At 43.3% G+C, this 17,509-nt stretch overlaps 1 long non-coding RNA gene across 1 annotated transcript; it reads left to right on the top strand.

Annotated features, from left to right (window-relative positions):
- Window positions 1-10,684: 10,684 nt before the first annotated feature.
- LOC147679603 (uncharacterized) lies at window positions 10,685-17,303 on the top strand. Its single transcript, XR_015300891.1, has 3 exons — window positions 10,685-11,001; window positions 12,940-13,098; window positions 16,697-17,303. It is a non-coding gene; the product is annotated as an uncharacterized LOC147679603 (long non-coding RNA).
- The last annotated feature ends 206 nt before the right edge of the window (window positions 17,304-17,509 follow it).

Here is a 17,509-nt window from a genome sequence, read left to right as displayed (position 1 = left end):
ATTAATTTAGTATATTTAAATTACTTCCCACCCTATTCCCCTATAACCCCACAACCCGCTCTGGTACTAAAACATAAAATTTACTTAAAAATAACATTATTAATATATAAAAATAATACACATATAATTTAAAAAAAGTAAAATACTTAACAAAAAAAATATTGCACATAAATAATAAAATACATAACAATAATACAAATATTGATATTAGTAATATTACTTACCTTAGGGTTGATATTCTGTCCAACAATATTCTTGACCTCGATATTCTGTACCTTAGATATTTCCAACTCAATATTTTTGTAGGTCGATATTTCAAACTCGATATTTAGACTGTGCACCTTACATCGCGTCCCTAGTCTGCACAGTGAGTGCCCGAGCCTTCAAGGTTATCATAACAGGGTGGCTGTTGTTCGATTTGATCGATTCACGTCTCTAGACATAAACCACACATGCAGCTGCAAGCCAATGTGGTCCTGGAGACTTTAATATCACACCATAGGCATGATTTCAGGCACCTGGAAGATTTACGTTTCCAAAGAGAGAGAGCTTTTGCAGATCCTGTGATTCATCCCTGCTGATCTTAGAGGTACGAGGGTCCCCCACACAACCCTAAGAGACCTTCTTTAGTTTATAAAACATAGTTCCTAGATAGGGAGGGTAATATACTAGGCGCTATAGTACCTATTTTCACCATCATCATAATATGATTTCTCCTTTTGTGTTTTATGGAATTGTAACAATGCTGATCATATTATTTCAAATCATATGTCTGCTTATGTTAGCAAAGATACTGCATCTGAGAGCACGTTGTTAAAATAAATATTTTAACCCTTCCTGTGTCTCTTCTTTACTCCTGTTGTGGACTGGTATGAGAGTAAGAGTGTTCTTGGTTTCCACCATTTCTGAGTATAGACTAAGTAACATGTTCTGGGTTGTCTAATCATTGGTTCCTTTGTTATAGGACGAAGAGCTAATGTGACACTGATGCTAGCTGGTTAGGGTTTCTAGACACTAAGGTGAGTTTTTTGGTACACCACAATTCACTGAGGTCCTGGGTCTCTGTGCACAGTTCTGTATAGGAGCAGAATCCTTGCGACAATAGGTGTGGCGAAGTCCCACTACTTTGCTCATAGATTTAATGCATTGCACCTGTACCACTGGCTAGTGTCTAGAGTAGCGTAATTGGGGGTGCAGCCACTGGGTTCGGGTAGTGTTGCCATTTTAGGGTAGCAGCCATGGCATCATTTACGGGATTGCGTGGGTCACAGCTGCGACCCCTGCTAGTTCCTTGCTACCCCGAAACTGCAGTTGAGACCCCTGGCTTCAGGTTGCAAAGGCAGCACAATTTCCTGATAGAAAATAAAACAAATAGCTTTTGGGTTTTTCTATCTGAAAAACAGCAGCTGCTTCAGGCTGCTGGGGACAGTACACAGTTGAAACATTAAAGTGTTTCAGTTTGTGCCGTCAAGTAACATTTCTTTTAAATCCTCCTATGCCCCATACAGCACTAAGGAAAAACTTTGCTTATCTTGCAGGCTCTGGATTCTGCTGTTTCACTGGACTGCATGTAGCCACCTTTCTTAGAGAATAATATTGACTATTTGTTCGAGGTTTTTAAGGATTTTGATGAGAAAAGATCTGTTACTTCAATAAGAAGTTGTGAAACTATTTTATATACTTATTTAACAGGGTAATTCTATTTCCATCTGCTTTATAAACAAACAGAGTTAGTTTACAAAGCTCTAAAATAATTTGAAGTGAATTCCCTTTGATTGGCTATTTTCAAACTGGAAAAAATACCAGTAGATTTTTTAAATGTTTCACTGGCATAGGCAATATAATGCTAGCCATGTTGGTAACATACTTGAAACGTGGCATCCCAAACTACATCAACAAAGGAATGAATCTCAAGGATTTGTGTCAGTAGCCTGTCCTGGCTTATTTTTATAATTGTACACTCACTTCCTAAATTCTGCTTCCTGCGGCTAAACCAGGGCCAAGCGACACATGATGCCAATATCAGTGATGTCATCAGGGCGAAAGATCATGTGAAGTCTCATCCCATGATGTCACTGGTCAAAGGGCATGTGAGGCCACTCTTGCGACCTCTGGCATTTTGATAAATAGACATCCATGGTAGCAGCTTTTAGTTTTATTCCGTGTCTATCAGAGTTGTGCTGTTCTACTGTTCTGACAAACTTACAAGGTGGCACAAACAGTAGGAGCTCAGAGCCAGTGTTAATTAAAGCAGGCATGTTGCTTGGCTAATGGCCCAGGGTATGTTAGTCTAACAGACTTTCAGCAGGTAAGCACACGCTAGGAGTGATAGTAGAGGCGCAGGAAGTGATGTCCCTACCTGCGCATTGACATCAACTAGGAGTATCCAGGGAGAAGGAGCTACTCCTTCCTTGTCTTTTGGTACACTTGGCACTGCCTTTCTGACTCTTGGCATCAGGGCTCTTACCACCCTGTTTACTTTCTGTAGTTTGCTCCTTTTGCCCTTCTCTTAACAGCTCAACAGCAAATAGGAGGCTGCAGTAGTTTAAGTCAGTGGCGGCTCACACAGGTAACACTGTGGGGTGGTGAGTCAGCGATGCTGTGAGCGCAAGGTAAGTGCTTTTATTTATTTATTTTGTTACTCTCCACTTTCCCGTATGTCGACCTCCACTACCCCCCACCAAACCACGCACCGCCTCACAGCGTTACCTGTGCAAGCTGCCACTGGTTTAAGTGAGATGAAAATGGATGGAAACTTAATAAATGTGTGGCCTAATAAGTGTATCTATAATAAATCCTGTACAAGAGGTGTGACCTATGTAAGTCTAATATATATGAAACTGACTCCTGTGCTTGAGAACTTAAAAAACAGAGTCTTACAGGGCAAAGAAAAAACAAAGGCAACACGATATTTATTTAACAGTTTCTATTACACCACTATCCTGAATCACAAGCAATAAATTACTTGAGATAAAATTTAAAAGCAAGCAACTTGCTAGCTCTACCGTGGAGGGTCAAGAGTACAAAAGGAAAACGTGTTTATTCATTAGTTATGAAATAGAAACTTAGGCCATGGGACACCAATGATAAACCATACCCACTGTCCGCTGCGTCTGCATATCACAAAGGGCACTTTAGGTGACGCTACATTGGAGATCTGGTTTCTGACAGGCAGGCAGATAGGTTTTTAGGTCTCGCCTAACGACGCAGCGCATGCGCTTCACGCCTTGGCAAGATCTATTGTTCTGGGCTTAGCTTCCGAAGGGGGACAGGAGATGTGCATGCGCCCGGACAGGTGATGTGCACGTGTACTGATGCCGCGCTCTGTTTATTTATTTATTTGTTTGCTCCCGTGAATAATTATTTTCAAGGGCTTGCTTATAATATAATGTAAAACATGTTTAAAACAAGATATGAAACAGATCTTCAGGTCGCTGCATTTTGTTAAATCAGCTGCTTTTTTAGCGCCAAAAATATACGTGCAGCTTTTAACGTGGAATGGTGCCACGTAGCAAGGATACCGCGGACAGCATTAAGACTACTGCTTTAGAAGGCTGTCTCAAAAATGCCCAGAACATTTTCCTCCACTCCCTAGTTGACAAGCAGCGAGCCTCATACAAGCGGGTTTTCCCTCTGTTTTTTCCACATTCTAAAGTTTCTGTACATTGCCCCATATGGTGTCACCTTTGGCACTTGCTGCTCAGCCCATCTCTTCCATCTACAGCTCTTTCATCCAGCCCTCCTCCTTGACATGACTTGTTATAAATCATGATTGCTCTCAGAGATAACCTCGAACACAGTGATTCGAGGGCCATTAAGCCTGTTACAGCCTCTGTGGTTTCTAATGGGAGACATGTGGTCTCGAGGGACGTATGTCATCGGGACTAATAAACCACGAGATGAGCGCGCTTTTGATGCTCTAACACATGCCTGCTGCAGGGGAGCAGCACAGATGACTCCCCGCCCCCATTTCTTGTTAACGCTGGACCTCTTACGGACAGGGCTTTCAGGGGCCTGCGTGCCTTCTCCTGGAAGCAGATGTCAGGAAAGCCAGCTGTCTGCCGTTCCATAATGCACAACTCATGCTGACTAATTGTTCATGTGCGTAGCTGAACCGCACGCTTGTTTGTTTTGGGGCGGCTAATGAATGCACATTTATCAAATCTAGCGAACAGCACACAGGTCATTTTTTACAGAGGTCTTGTTACGCACAGGGTTTACCTCCCACACTCCTTCCCATGCTGTTGTGCGTAGATTTATCACTACAGTACATCCGTGCGTTATAGTGCTTCGAAACAGGCCTTGTTGTATCAAGAAACCTTTAATGTAACTGTAATTCTCCCTACGTTTGTCACGCCCCACCTGAAGAATCTGATTCATTTCTTGATTCATCCCTGCCTGTTCAAGCTGCCCCACCCGCACCCCTACTTCCCTGGCTCACTTCATTTATACTCGATTTACCCCACCACACCCTCATCACATTTACTCTATCTCTGCCATTAAAACCACAAAGGCCAATCCAGTCTGCCACTTACCCCTTCCTTATCCAAGCCTCATCCCACCATTGAAGGCAAGGCACGCCTACCTTTTTCCATTTGACTTCTAGCCCATGTTTCCACCACCATCGTTCATCCCCCTCTGCCTCACCCTGCCTACTAGCTGCCTTCCATCTCCGTCATCCACTCTTTCTAACCATTGTAAATTACTATTTCACTTCTAGGAGCCTGATAACGGTTTTATAATCTCGGTCTACTCTTCTACATCTCCATCTCACTGTCCAGCTAATCACTCACCCTCCTTTACTAAACATCATTCATCATGCATCATCTACTTAAAACCAGCGGAACTTCCACAGTCTGATCTCAGACAAAGCCCTGAACCTTTTCGTCATCACTGAAACTTGGATGGAAGTCCCTGGCCCACTTCACAAAGATGTGCCACCTGTCTGCCAAAACCTGCTAAGAAACCAACCCACTAAGATTATCGGCAGTAGAATCAAAGAGCTGCATGCAAACTTCACGGTATAGGTTAGAATATATTGCTTTTGCCCCATTCTTTCATTTTCCCAATGTTGCTAAAAAGAGTTAGTTTGGGCAGATATGCATTTTTATTAGTGAAGCCAACCCCAACCATATGGTACAATACAATACAGTCTCGCTTTTACGCACGTTTGAGCTATTGACATTGTAAATGACAATGCCTTTTATTTTCATTTTCGTTTTTAAAACATAAATTAAAGGCATTGTCATTTACAATGCCAATAGGTTAAATTCACGTAAATGTGAGACCTATTGCATTGCAAATGCTTGTTCTCTTCTCCTGACGAAGGCTAAAAACCAAAACAGAAATCTTCAAAGGGACTTGTTTCAATGTCTTTTTATTTAGGCTTTGGCAAGGCACTGGGAGGCTGTTGAGAAGCTAATGAGGAGAGGGTTATGTGGGGTTTGGCATTTGATATCAACCCGGTTAAATTGCATTATGAAACTGAACAAGGCTGTGTTTTTTCGCCTTAGAAATAGAAACTTTGAAACAGTAAATACAAGAATAAATCACTATAAATCCATTCTAGAGAGGTTTGAATTATTTCTAGATGATTATTAAAGAGAAATTGGGGGACGGAACTAGGAGGGGGGTAGTATCCCAAGATCTGGAGGCAAATTAGAAAAAAAATGGACAAAAAGATACGCTTTTTAATCAGTTTTATTTTCAGACAGCATTAGCTGTGTGCTCAAATGCAAGGAAAGGTCAATGGTATTTATGGAGAGTTTATGGAACAACTTTTAACAAACCACTGTTCGTTTGCTTGTAATGTATGTTTAAGTTTACATTATTATTTGAAAAGGATGATATTTGTTAATCAACTTTTGCCACTCGTTATCGGATCCTAAATAAAATGAAGGCCTGAGGGGTATGAAATGCACAAATGAAGAAATAGCTCCTTTTAAAGCTCACTGTTATTAAACTGTAGCCTTATTTGGGCATTTTTAATTAAGGAAGTTGGTGACAAGTTTGGAAGTAGGGTGAGAAAACATTTATTTTACCCTTGTGTACACACACGCTTTCTGATTTATTTATGGTAACTTTAAAATAACTACTTTCTTGAGTAAAAATGAACATTTTATCCATATAATTAAGAATATTGCATCATAATGTACAATCAAACCACTCATACTGCTGTCTCGTCTACATTCTTCTCTCCCGCAAACATACAATCCCTAATTAAAGTTTTTTGCTTAATTGACGTCCTCGATTGTTGAATAACACTAGCATATTTTTTTTAATCCCTGTAATTTTATTGAGCTAATGTCCCTGCCACACCAGCATTAGGAACATTGTTGCAGCACTTCTGAAGCAAAAATAGCAATGTTTAAAAAGAATGCAGAGTATTTTACACAGATTTTTTCTCAAGTATGATCTCCAACCTTTCCATAGTCTCAAAATGTCTGCCATTTTGCTCTGGAAAAGACATCCATTCCATCTATTGACAGCTGCTGGCATCCGGGTCATCAGCTGAGCTGACTCGCCTGCAGTTGTTTACCATTGCGTAGCACTAGGTAAGTGGATCACCAGTGCTTTAAATGGTAAATATACAAGTGCAGGTACTCACTATTTAGAGCACCTGCATGCTTCTGGGAAGTGCTGATACTCTCATATTAAATGTATTGGCCAAGTGCTGAGAAATGTAGGTACTCTCCCTTTCAAATGAAAGAATTGCTAGTAATCAGTACTTGCCCATTTAAAGCACTGGGAATCACTGACAGCTGTGGTGTTAAAAAGTGGTCTGCCTTGGGTGGAGGATTTGTCCAGTAACTGGTGTGAAGGATTACCAGGATGGTAAGCACTTTGCACTTGTGCACTTTCACATGTGTCCAGTAGCAGCGATGCCAGGTGGCCAAAAGCCATGTGTGACACATTCATCCGCTCCAGTTTTTTTAGGTCGAGCCTAGCCAGTGAGCATGCGCTGCCTGCAAGGCTTGTTGTAATTACTAAAACTATGTTATTCCCACCAGAGGATCACTCATGTGTTGCTCTCATATGCTGCCTTCTACATTGTTCTGGCAGCCGATACCATATTTCCGTTAGAGGCAGATGCACACTGGCCGAGTACAGTCTCCTTACGGTTTCATTCTTTATTTGTTTTTTTGGAGAACTCTTCTTTGGGAATTGTTGGTTGCCGCCCCGTCACAGCTTGTTTTGATTGCTTCGCCCTTCCACTTCATGTTATAAGTGAGTGAATAGGTGGATGGATGAGTGAAATGATGGGTGGATTCATTAATTGATAAGTGAAAGGGGGAATGGATGGATGGATGGATAAGTGAAAGGATGGATGTATGGATGGATGAGTGAGTGAGAGGGAAGGTAGATGGGAAAAAGATGGATGGATGAGTGAAAGGGTGGATGAATGGATGGGAGAAAGGAGGGATAGGGTCAATGGATGGATTCATGAGTGGATGGATGGGTGGGGGAAGGGATGGCTAAGTGAAAGGGGGCCAGAGAGAGAAAGGGATGATGGATGGATGATTAAAAGTTTGGAAATGGATGGGCACACAGATGGAAGGACAGAATGAAAGGTGAAAGACTGACTGGTGGATGAAAGAATTAATGGATACCACACACCCGGGTGACTCAACCCGCCATCCCAAACCGACACATGATGTCAGGCAGCAAGTTCGGAACTCGGGCTTGAAATACTCCTTCTGCCTGCCAAAAAGCAGAAACTGATTCCTTGAATGGCGCAGTGGTACTGCAAGAGACGTTACGCTGTTGTGCCACTGGGCGGCACATGGGGAAGCAGCGCGAGCAGCCCTCCACCTGTCTGAGGCCATGAGAGATGCGAGAGGGCATGGCTCTGTGCAGCAATTCTACGGGGAAAGGCAGGCATGACAACGTAACCTGCATTTGCAGACAACAGCACTGACGTGACTCGAGCCCCTTCCATCACAATTTTTTTTTCTTTAAAAATGTTTGCACCCCTAAGAATATTGAGCCCAGGGCAACCACCCCTGTGGCCCCGCCCAAGCTACACCACTGCCTACCAGTATGGATGACGTCTGGCTCTTACACCTTGTAGCCTTAAGTAACATTTCCTATACATTGATTTTCACATTTATAAGTTATTATCTCCATATAATATGTATGTAACACACTCCGACACCCTGCCGTACGTACTTCGGATGAGTAGCACTATTAAAGAAATTATATATACATGAGAGGGTGTATGTGAAGATGAGCGGCACCATTATAGGGTGGTAGCAAGGCTGGACTGGCTGTACCCAGCAAATGGCGTTTCCCTGGGAGGCTAGAAGGGTGGGGGTGGTTTTTTTACTGGGGGCTGGCACTGCAAAGTTTCTTGTATATCCAGCAGTTTTCAGGCAACAATAAAAGTGTCACGATAACTCTGGTGACTAATGTACCTTCTGCAGAGAGATGGGAGTTTTGTTTAGTGATAGTTTTGTAACCTCTAAGGTAGCACAGAGGGTTAATATGCCTACTGCAAAGAATATCAAAGAAAAATATTTTATACAAAGAGCTCAGTGGGTTACTGCATTTGTCACTACTCTTTTGTTACTGTGCAGTTCATAAGTTACGTAATCTAGCACAATGACCTACGAACTGCTTTCAAAGAGCTGCATGCTAGCTGCAAGGCACAGTTTAGAAAGTTGTTTTCTTTCAAGTTTTTCATTATCCTGTTGTTACTAAAAAAGGTTTGTTTGGGTGGAATAAATTATTATCATTAAAGTCAATTCTAACTACTGTGTTATGTTCTGAATCCTGAGTTTGAGATTCTTCTGACCAAGCACTCCTACAAAATGCCTACCAGTATGGGTGACGTGCATCCTACACCTTGTAGTCTGTTGCCTTATGAAACATTTTCTATACACTGATTACACACGTAGGATTCATTGTCTCTGTATGTGTGTGTGATGTAAAGTGCTCTGGCACCCTACACTGGTATGTGAGGCGCTATAAAATAAACAAAATACCTGTGAGAGAGGCACTGTTGGTGATAGTGAGGGAATCATTGAAGAGTCCCATCAAAGACTGTCGTATCCTGTAGCACAGTAAGTCACATTTTACAATGCTTTAGAAGCTAATACAATTGATATATAATGACAAATGTGTTGTAGAACGCGCCATGTTTTCCCAAATTTTCTTGGGAGTGCAAAAACAAAGGCCATAAATTGTCAGATTGTTTGTAACACACAACTTTTAAATACCTGTAAATGAACTGTGAAAATGTTTCAAAACATATCAGTAGATAGGAAACCACAAATAGACCACTTGTTTATAATTCAGAAGTGTGCTGGAAACTGAGTTTTAATAGGATCAAAACAATCAAGACACTTTACTTGGTGATGTTCAAATTATACATATTTGCCTAAACCACATTTCCAAACATTAGTATGTGTGTGCGATATAGTTTTATCTGTAACACTGCATGTTGGCATTTTGCTTCCATTCAATAGAAAAGGTTATGTATGTAAAAGACAGCGCCTCTTTCTGCCTCACAATTATGCTTTAACAGTGTATACAGTTCTAGTCTGTAGCACACTACTGTGCATTAACCCCTTGGCCGCAGCAGTAATTCCGCTGCGGCGCTAGGTGGGAGGGGGAGGCCGCGCGGCGCCACCATGCTCGTGACGGAACCACTCCGTCACGAGCCACGGTGGAGCTGTGCTTGTGACGGAACGGTTCCGTCATGGCTCCGCCTGCTTAATAGAACGCGCCGCGCAGGCACAAAATTGATGCCGCGTAGGCACGGCGGCCGGGCTGTGACTTAACCATTCCGTCACCAGCACAGCGCCACCGTGGCTCGTGACGGAATGGTTCCGTCACGAGCATGCAAAGAGTTAATGAAAATCTACAGTTTACAGCTCAGATATGAAACAGCCCAAGCAGTATACTATTTCCATTATACAGGTAAAATAAGTAGGGCTGATATATGGCACTAGCCAGGTCATTATATAGGAATTTCAACTGCTATCTAACCACTCTGACCCACAATAATACCATAGCACTCAGCAGTGGGCAGCCGATTATAGCTCATGCAGGCTGGTTAATAACTCCCCTTTGCTGCTTAATGCTTTTACCCTCACACAAGACCGGTCAGCTAGGATCTTATCCATCACTGAGACTAGACCTATACCAGACCCTATGCAAGTTATTACCAGCTGAACCGAATGGAATGCTTGAAGAGATGACACATAAAGGTGGCCACTCGGAGGACTGCACTATAGTCCAGCACTGCAGGTCCCAATTAGCTACATCCTATGTGTGTTGCTTTACATTTCACAATAGCACTGATATGTCTGTAAAACTTACCTTTTGCCCCAAAGTTTTGTCCTGAATTTTGACCTTCTGTCCTGAATTTTTGTCCTGGATTTTTACCTTTAGTCCTGAATTTTTACACTCACAGTCCTGAATTTGCACACATGCCAGTTGGTCACCCTACCTAAATTATTTCTGCGGGTGTTACTGAAAAACAAACTATTCTTCGGAGAAGTCAGCACGTCGTGTTTGTTCTGTTCCACCTTAAACACTACGTCTCCTCGGAGAAGGGGGATTCCCAGGCACCAGACGTGCGTGATCAAAGGAGGGGCCAAGTTTGACAGCTGCAGCAGGCACGAGTTGATGGGAGGAGCCTGGGTTACAAGAGTCCACGCGCCGAATGGAGAATGAAACTGGGAGGCGGAGGAGAAACGAAACTAGGCAGAGGCCGGAGGCGACTAGAAACTGAGATGAGCCAAGGAGAAAATATGTGTAACTGTCGAAGAAGTTCCTGAAAAAATCCTGGAAGCAGGGCGGAGAGCGTCCCTTGAGAAGTGAAACCGAGGCTTGCGCTAAAGCGAGTCTAATGGGAAAAGCCACTTAATGACTGGAGGTGTTTGTGGAGAATCTCGTTAAAGAAATGAAAATGTGGGCGGAGGCTATGGAGAGACTTTAGGAAATATGCAGTCACGTGGATGTGGGAGACTGTGGAAACATGAAAATGAGTCCGAGGTAGGGTGACCAACTGGCATTGGTGCAAATTCAGGACGGTGAGTGTAAAAATTCAGGACAAAGGGTCAAAATTCAGGACACAAATTCAGGACAGGAGGTCAAAATTCAGGACAAAACTTCAGGACAATTGGATAAGTTTTACAGACACATCAGAGGTCGCGCAATAGTATATAAGTAAGCCCAGCCATATCCAAACATATCATTTCACTCATCCATCCCTTCATTCATCCTTTCACTCATCCATCATCCATCATCCATCCATCCACCCTTTCACCCTAACCATCTGTACACTCATCCATCCTCTCTTCTACCCATCCATCCATTCATTCACTCATCCATCCAGCCATTTACGCTTTCACCCATCCAGCCATTCTTTCACTTACTATCCATCCACCCAGTCACTCATCCTTCCAACCAGCCATCCTTTGTCATCCATCCATCCTCCCTTTCTCACTCCATCGACCCTTTCACTTAGCAATCCTTCCTTCCATTCATCCACCCACCCATCTACTCATCCACTCATGAATCCATCCATTGACCCTTTCACGCATCCATTCTTTCTCTCATCCATTTATCCTTTCACTCATTCACTCATCTATTCATCCTTTTGTCCATCTACCCTCCCTTTCACTCACTCATCCGTCCTTGCATCCACCCTTTTGCTCATCTGTCCATCCATTCACTCTTGCACTTATCAGTTCATCAATCATCTACCATTTCACTCATCCATCAACTCACTCACCATCCACGCTTTCACTCATCCAGCCATCATTTTACTGATCCATCCACCCTTTTACCCATCCAGCTACCCTTCCACCTATACATCCAGCTATTTACCTTTTCTCTCTTCCATCCTTCCACTCACTCATCAATCCAGCCATCCTCTCTCATCTTTCAATTCAATCTTTCATTCATCCACTCATCCTTTCACTAATTCATCCAGCTATCCACCCATCCCTTCACTTACTCACTTGCCCACCTTTTTATATTAATTTTGAGCTGAGCCATTTTGAGAAGAGGCCCACTAAGAAGTTCACCCTCGCTGCAGGAGCCTTTCCAGGAGTGAGACAGAAACCACCCAGGGCAGAGGGCAGAGACAGGATCCACCACAGGGGGGGGCAGGACCACCAAAGGCGGGGGGGGGGGACAGGAGCCACCACATGGGGGGCCATGAGCCATCACTGGGGGGGGGGGGGGCAGGAGCGATCACAGGAGGGGGAACAGGATCAACCAGGGTGGGCGCAGGGGTGGGTATGCAGTATTCTAGTATCATCCTGTCTCTTCCAGGGTGGGGTAGGGCTCCTCACCCCCTCCTGGACAAGACAACGAGAAGACAGGCTCTCTTTCCAAAATGTTAGTTTTGCCTTCCCCCACTGTGATGTACAGCACTTAAAGGAGAAACTCCAAGAGAACTGATTTAACTGATTGTCCTCCATACTTTGTTAATCAGTGTGGGTGCGATTATGCCATTTATTTACTTTGTTACATTACAGGCTGCATGTTTGAAGAACCGCTCTGTGAAGAGAACCAGTGCTGCAATCAGCGCCGGTTCTAGGATGTTTGGGGCCCTGGCAGAAAGGGAATGTGTGAGGCGGCGGCCCCTCTAAATTGCAGAGACGCATTCAGGGCTGTTTGCATCTGAATAGATGGCCCTGCTCCTGAAGCCACAGCCCCTCCCTCTGTCACCTTCGAGCACCTCTTAACAGCTCATCAAGGGCTGGAGGTGTGAGGCCATCCCGCTGTGCCCCTCCAATGGTGCTGGGTATCTGAGCTTTGGAAAAAGCCTCGGAGTTAAGACGGGAGGTGGGTGGAAGCTGTGCCCGGTTAAAATTACGGACAAATGGCGTCCGTTAAAGGATCCTTCACGGACAACGGACAGACGGCCGAAATTACGGACTGTCCGTGAAATTTACGGACGGTTGGTCACCCTAGTCCGAGGCCTGATGTTTCATGTAGTATACATGATGCCACTCTCAGTGATGTCATTGAAGTAAACGGCTGTCTGATGTTAAACCTTGTGAGGCCCATAATTCTGCAAATTCATAGTTCGATATATCGTGAAAACGGGAACGCTCTGCCTAAGCCTCAAAGTGAAAGGTACATGTAAACAATTAATATTATACTGTTTTCTAAGTATTCTGGACTTTTTAGTTTTAATGTCCAAAGCATAAGGGCTGGTACCCCATTTTAAACAATAAAACAGGACTGGAGTTTCCGCATTGCACCAGTTTTCCTAATCAACTGCTCATGATAAAGTGTCACTCACATAGGGCACTTAGACACCACTCGGCAAACATGAATATGTCACACTGATGCATGCCTGTTGTCTGTAATTAAACGACAGAGAGCTCACTCCGTGGGCTGCACCAACCCCTCTACAGGCTGAGGGGGTTTCTAGGGCTTGAAGTCAAACATTTAACTTAACTCTACCTCCTGTCACTGCTCCAGTGTTTGTTGTAGAGATGTTTTTCCAAACCATGCTTCCTTGCTTACTTCCGGCAATGTCCCAAGCCCAGTGGGGAAGAAAGGCCTTACAGCAAATTTACCCATAATTCCCTGCACCACCCAGCACCTCACTCCACTCCTGGCCTTTGCTTCTTATCGAAGGTTTACTGGTTCTGACTATAGTGTGGAACACAAAGACTGCAACTCCCACAATGCACTAAGTTGTTAATAAAAGCCCAAGCAGATTGGTCCTATTTCGTTAGTGACCAGAGCCTGTTGGCATCTCTAGGCACCTGCATTAAGTGCTCAAAAACGCCTTATTGTGGAGCAGTATGCAGTAAAATGTGCATGAAGGGTTCCTTTCTACAGTTCTGCTGTGATATGAAAGATTGACGTATTTCTAGGAGTGTACATCTATTCAAACTGCAAGCACAGTTTCTACAGACTTCAGTACAAGGGCAAAACATTAACTGCAGGAGAATCTATAGCATTCCTAGTTTTAAGTTTACGCTATGACTGACTCCATATCAACATAGACACAACTTTCAAACCTCTGGGTACCTATTTAACAACATAATGCATTCTGGGAAATGTAGTCTTGGTTCCTTTCAACCGACCCATTCGGCTTTGACCCCTAAGAGCAAAGATTTCTCAAAGGAAAGCCCAGGACAAGAACATAGTGGTGATAATGAGTATTACCTGGTAACATTACATAGAGGGTCTGCAGAAGTATCACAGTCTACTCCTACGAGATCATGCCAAGCTCACCCAGACCTTACAATTACCACCTGTGGTCACTCACTCTGCAGTGACCAGTTCCAATCCACATGTAATCAGTTCCCACCTGCCAGTAGTGGTCCCCAGTACTCACTCCCACATTATACAGTGACCAGTGCCAAATCATCACCCACCTTGTGATCACCCACCTGAAGTGACCACTGGTGCTCGCTCACTCTACAGAGACTGCAGTCAGCCCAAGCTGCAGTGCCCAGCTCCCCCTGTCGCTTTGCTAATCACAAACTACTTCAGTGATGTACATTAATCCCCTTTTCGGTAGCCATACACACCGCTCTGCCTCACCAATTTGAACTGACCTGTGGCTACTCTGCCTTCGGAGCCCCTTACTCGAGCTGTTCCGCTGCAGCCTTATTTTAAAAGGTGGATACTGGTGGTAAATAAGGTCAGGTCCATTACCATGATTTTACTGTGAATGAGACTCGGGTAATGAAACTCACTCACAGTAAATGTCTAAACTCCGGATGAACAAAAGCAAAAAGTCCTGGTGGACAAAATAGACTGAACCCATTTGCAACTAATATACATAGAGTGGGCTTCGGGTCAGCCCTTTGCTCATTGCTGAAAGGCTCTAGAGACTCCGTTCCCAGCTCCTAAATCAGTAGATTGTCAGTGTATTCTTTTTTTTCAGCCTTGAGTCGTTCCTTCTTTACTGTCCTTTTCATTGGATTATTTGTATCTATCTACAGCTGACATCAGGACGCCACTTTTTAGGTTGAGCTCTGATCGACCTGTTATATCAATTCTGTGGGGTTTGGCAAGCCCAACAATTGCCATTGGTTACTATCTGTGGCATCAGAAATGCTGGCTTCTTATTAGTGCATTTCTATAAAAGTTCCTCCTTTGCGTGTTCAGCTCTCTTTCTGGCGATTTTACTCAGAGAGGATTTTGGTCGGACATCACACAGTTCAGCGTGTGATGGCCTCTCTTCCCTCCTCCCATCTGGCTATTGCAGCCAAGGCGTTTTTTAAAAATTTAGTTTCAGCCTGTGTTCCGACATGTTTTTATGGAGTGCTGCCGAGCACTTGAGTAATTGCACGCCCTCCCACTCCCCCTTGTATTTTTCTGGTGCACAGCCTCAGGCAGCGCAAGGACTCCTGCTGTTCAATTCTGCCCGAAGACACTGCTGCTTTTTATTCTCCGACCGGAGTCCAGCCTGTCTCCTGCAGCCAAAACAGGCCTACTCTGGTCTGACCACGCTCCACGCAGGCTTCATGGGACTTTCATCTAGTCTCTCATGTCTGCCTCACATGGTTCTCAGCTTGTTGGTTGCAGCGGCCATCCCGGTGACAAACCAGGAGCCTGACTTCCCATACAGGTGAGGCTGAGTAGTAGGCACAGATAGACCTGAGGGCGGTGGCAGGAGCATTATGGTAGCGTCCAACTACAAGGCAACAATTGCCAGGGTTGCAGAGCTATGGTGTAATACAAAATGACCCCTCCTCCCTGCAAAATATGATGACTGGGCACTGAGTTTCCAATATCTCCCTTATACATTAACCTGTTTTTATTTCTAGTTTTACATAGCCTGAACTTGGGTAGGGTCACTTGACCATATTTCAAGGACTTCTTTGCGCTGCTTATGGGCCCCTCGGTGGGAGTCTCCACCTTTCCCTCTGTGCTGGGAGATGCTTGATAAAGCCTATGGCAAACACACCCACACAAATTGGTTGTATCTGGGAGCTTCAGAAACCCTCCTGCCCCCTCTCTTTAGTACACATCGTTCCTATTACTAGCGCCTAGAGACTAGCTTGTTAGTTTGCAAAGGATTTCAGCATTTGATGTGGTATGGTACAGACTCTTACAACGTGCAAAGTAATAAGTGCACTTGCTAGGCTTTTTTTGCTCACAAAGGAAGCACTAACTTTTAGCCAAGCCCTGCTCACTACAGCCTTAAAACTCGTGGTATAATTATGTATGTTTTCGAGTTCGATAATGGCAATTAGTGTGGTTTTCTACTACTCCAACTGCACATTGCTACTGTGGGTGGATATGCGTGTTTGGTTGTGATGGAGCAAGGTGAAGCACAAGATTTTGTTCAAACTTGTGAAGTTAATCTCTCATAACAAAGTAATCAGATTAATAAACTTGTGGTGAAATTATTAATCAACTTAGTTTAAGCATACATTCATCATTACACGCGGGATAAACTTATGTGCTCTATGTTGCAAACGCAAAGAAAGAATAATAAACTAACCTTGTCTATTGTCTTTGTTAGTATTAAATGCGGCAGTTAAATTAATGGCATGTGCTTATTTTATGTGCTTATGTTATGTCTTTCGTGATAAAAGCTCATGGAGTTCCTGCTGTACGAAAAGGAGAAGTAATTATAATGCTGCCTTTTTGTGCTTTTGCTAGGTAACATAATTAACAGGATTAATTAGTAAAGGGGGAGGGTAACAGAATGGGTCTCAATTCTATAATTAATTGATGTCTTGTGTTTGTTAAATAATAGTTTCCAAAGTGAGGCCTAAAAGATGGTTCGGAAAATATGTCTGACAGAGCTGCAGACACAAAAGCTTGTCCAGAGTGAACTCTTTACACATGCGCAGCTGTGAAGATTTTTGCTGCATTGTCATTGTGAATTAAAAAGCAGTTCTTTGGTCGCGTTGAACGTGCTCATGAAGAGATGGCCCAAGGACAGGAACTTGATATGTCTGCCAAGGTTAGGAAGTTAACGTTCGGAGCTCAAGAAAAAAGTATCTTACTTGAGGAAGCTGAATTACATGGAAATGAAAGACAATAGGGCTTATGTGAAGCTTGGACTTGGTCAAGAGTCGGAGATGACCTAATAATTTTATCATGGACTGACACGGGACAGCCAATGAAAAGCTCGAATTTGTTTTAAAGAATGTAAAATGTAGAAAGTTTAGCTAGAGAGAAAGGTATAAAGTCTGACACAATGAGCAAGGAAAAAACTCTTACTTTCCGATTCCTGAGTGTCGTGACCTGCTGATGGACCTTTGGCGCATGTAAGGACAGCAGACTTTGAATTATTTTTCCTTTTTATGTGAAGTGAGAAATAGACAGGGTAATAGATTTAGGGAATGGGAAACTGTTATTTTGCTAATAATTCATGTTTCTGAGCTTGCTTTGATATGTCAGTTTTAATTTCATTTCCTTATTAAATGCTGCTTTCTTATTTGCTTATAAAATAAAGATTCTAAAACGTAAATGCTTTTTCCTTATGAAAAATAAAGTTAATAAAATTAGATTTGAAAAGACAAGCTGGTCTTGTTTATTCATGGTCTAGTTTCCATCAGTTGAT

This window comes from Lissotriton vulgaris, chromosome 11, assembly GCF_964263255.1.
Source record: "Lissotriton vulgaris chromosome 11, aLisVul1.2, whole genome shotgun sequence".
In the NCBI taxonomy this organism is placed as follows: Eukaryota; Metazoa; Chordata; class Amphibia; order Caudata; family Salamandridae; genus Lissotriton; species Lissotriton vulgaris.
Note: the sequence above shows the minus strand (reverse complement) of the source record. Positions and strands in the feature narration are given on the sequence as shown.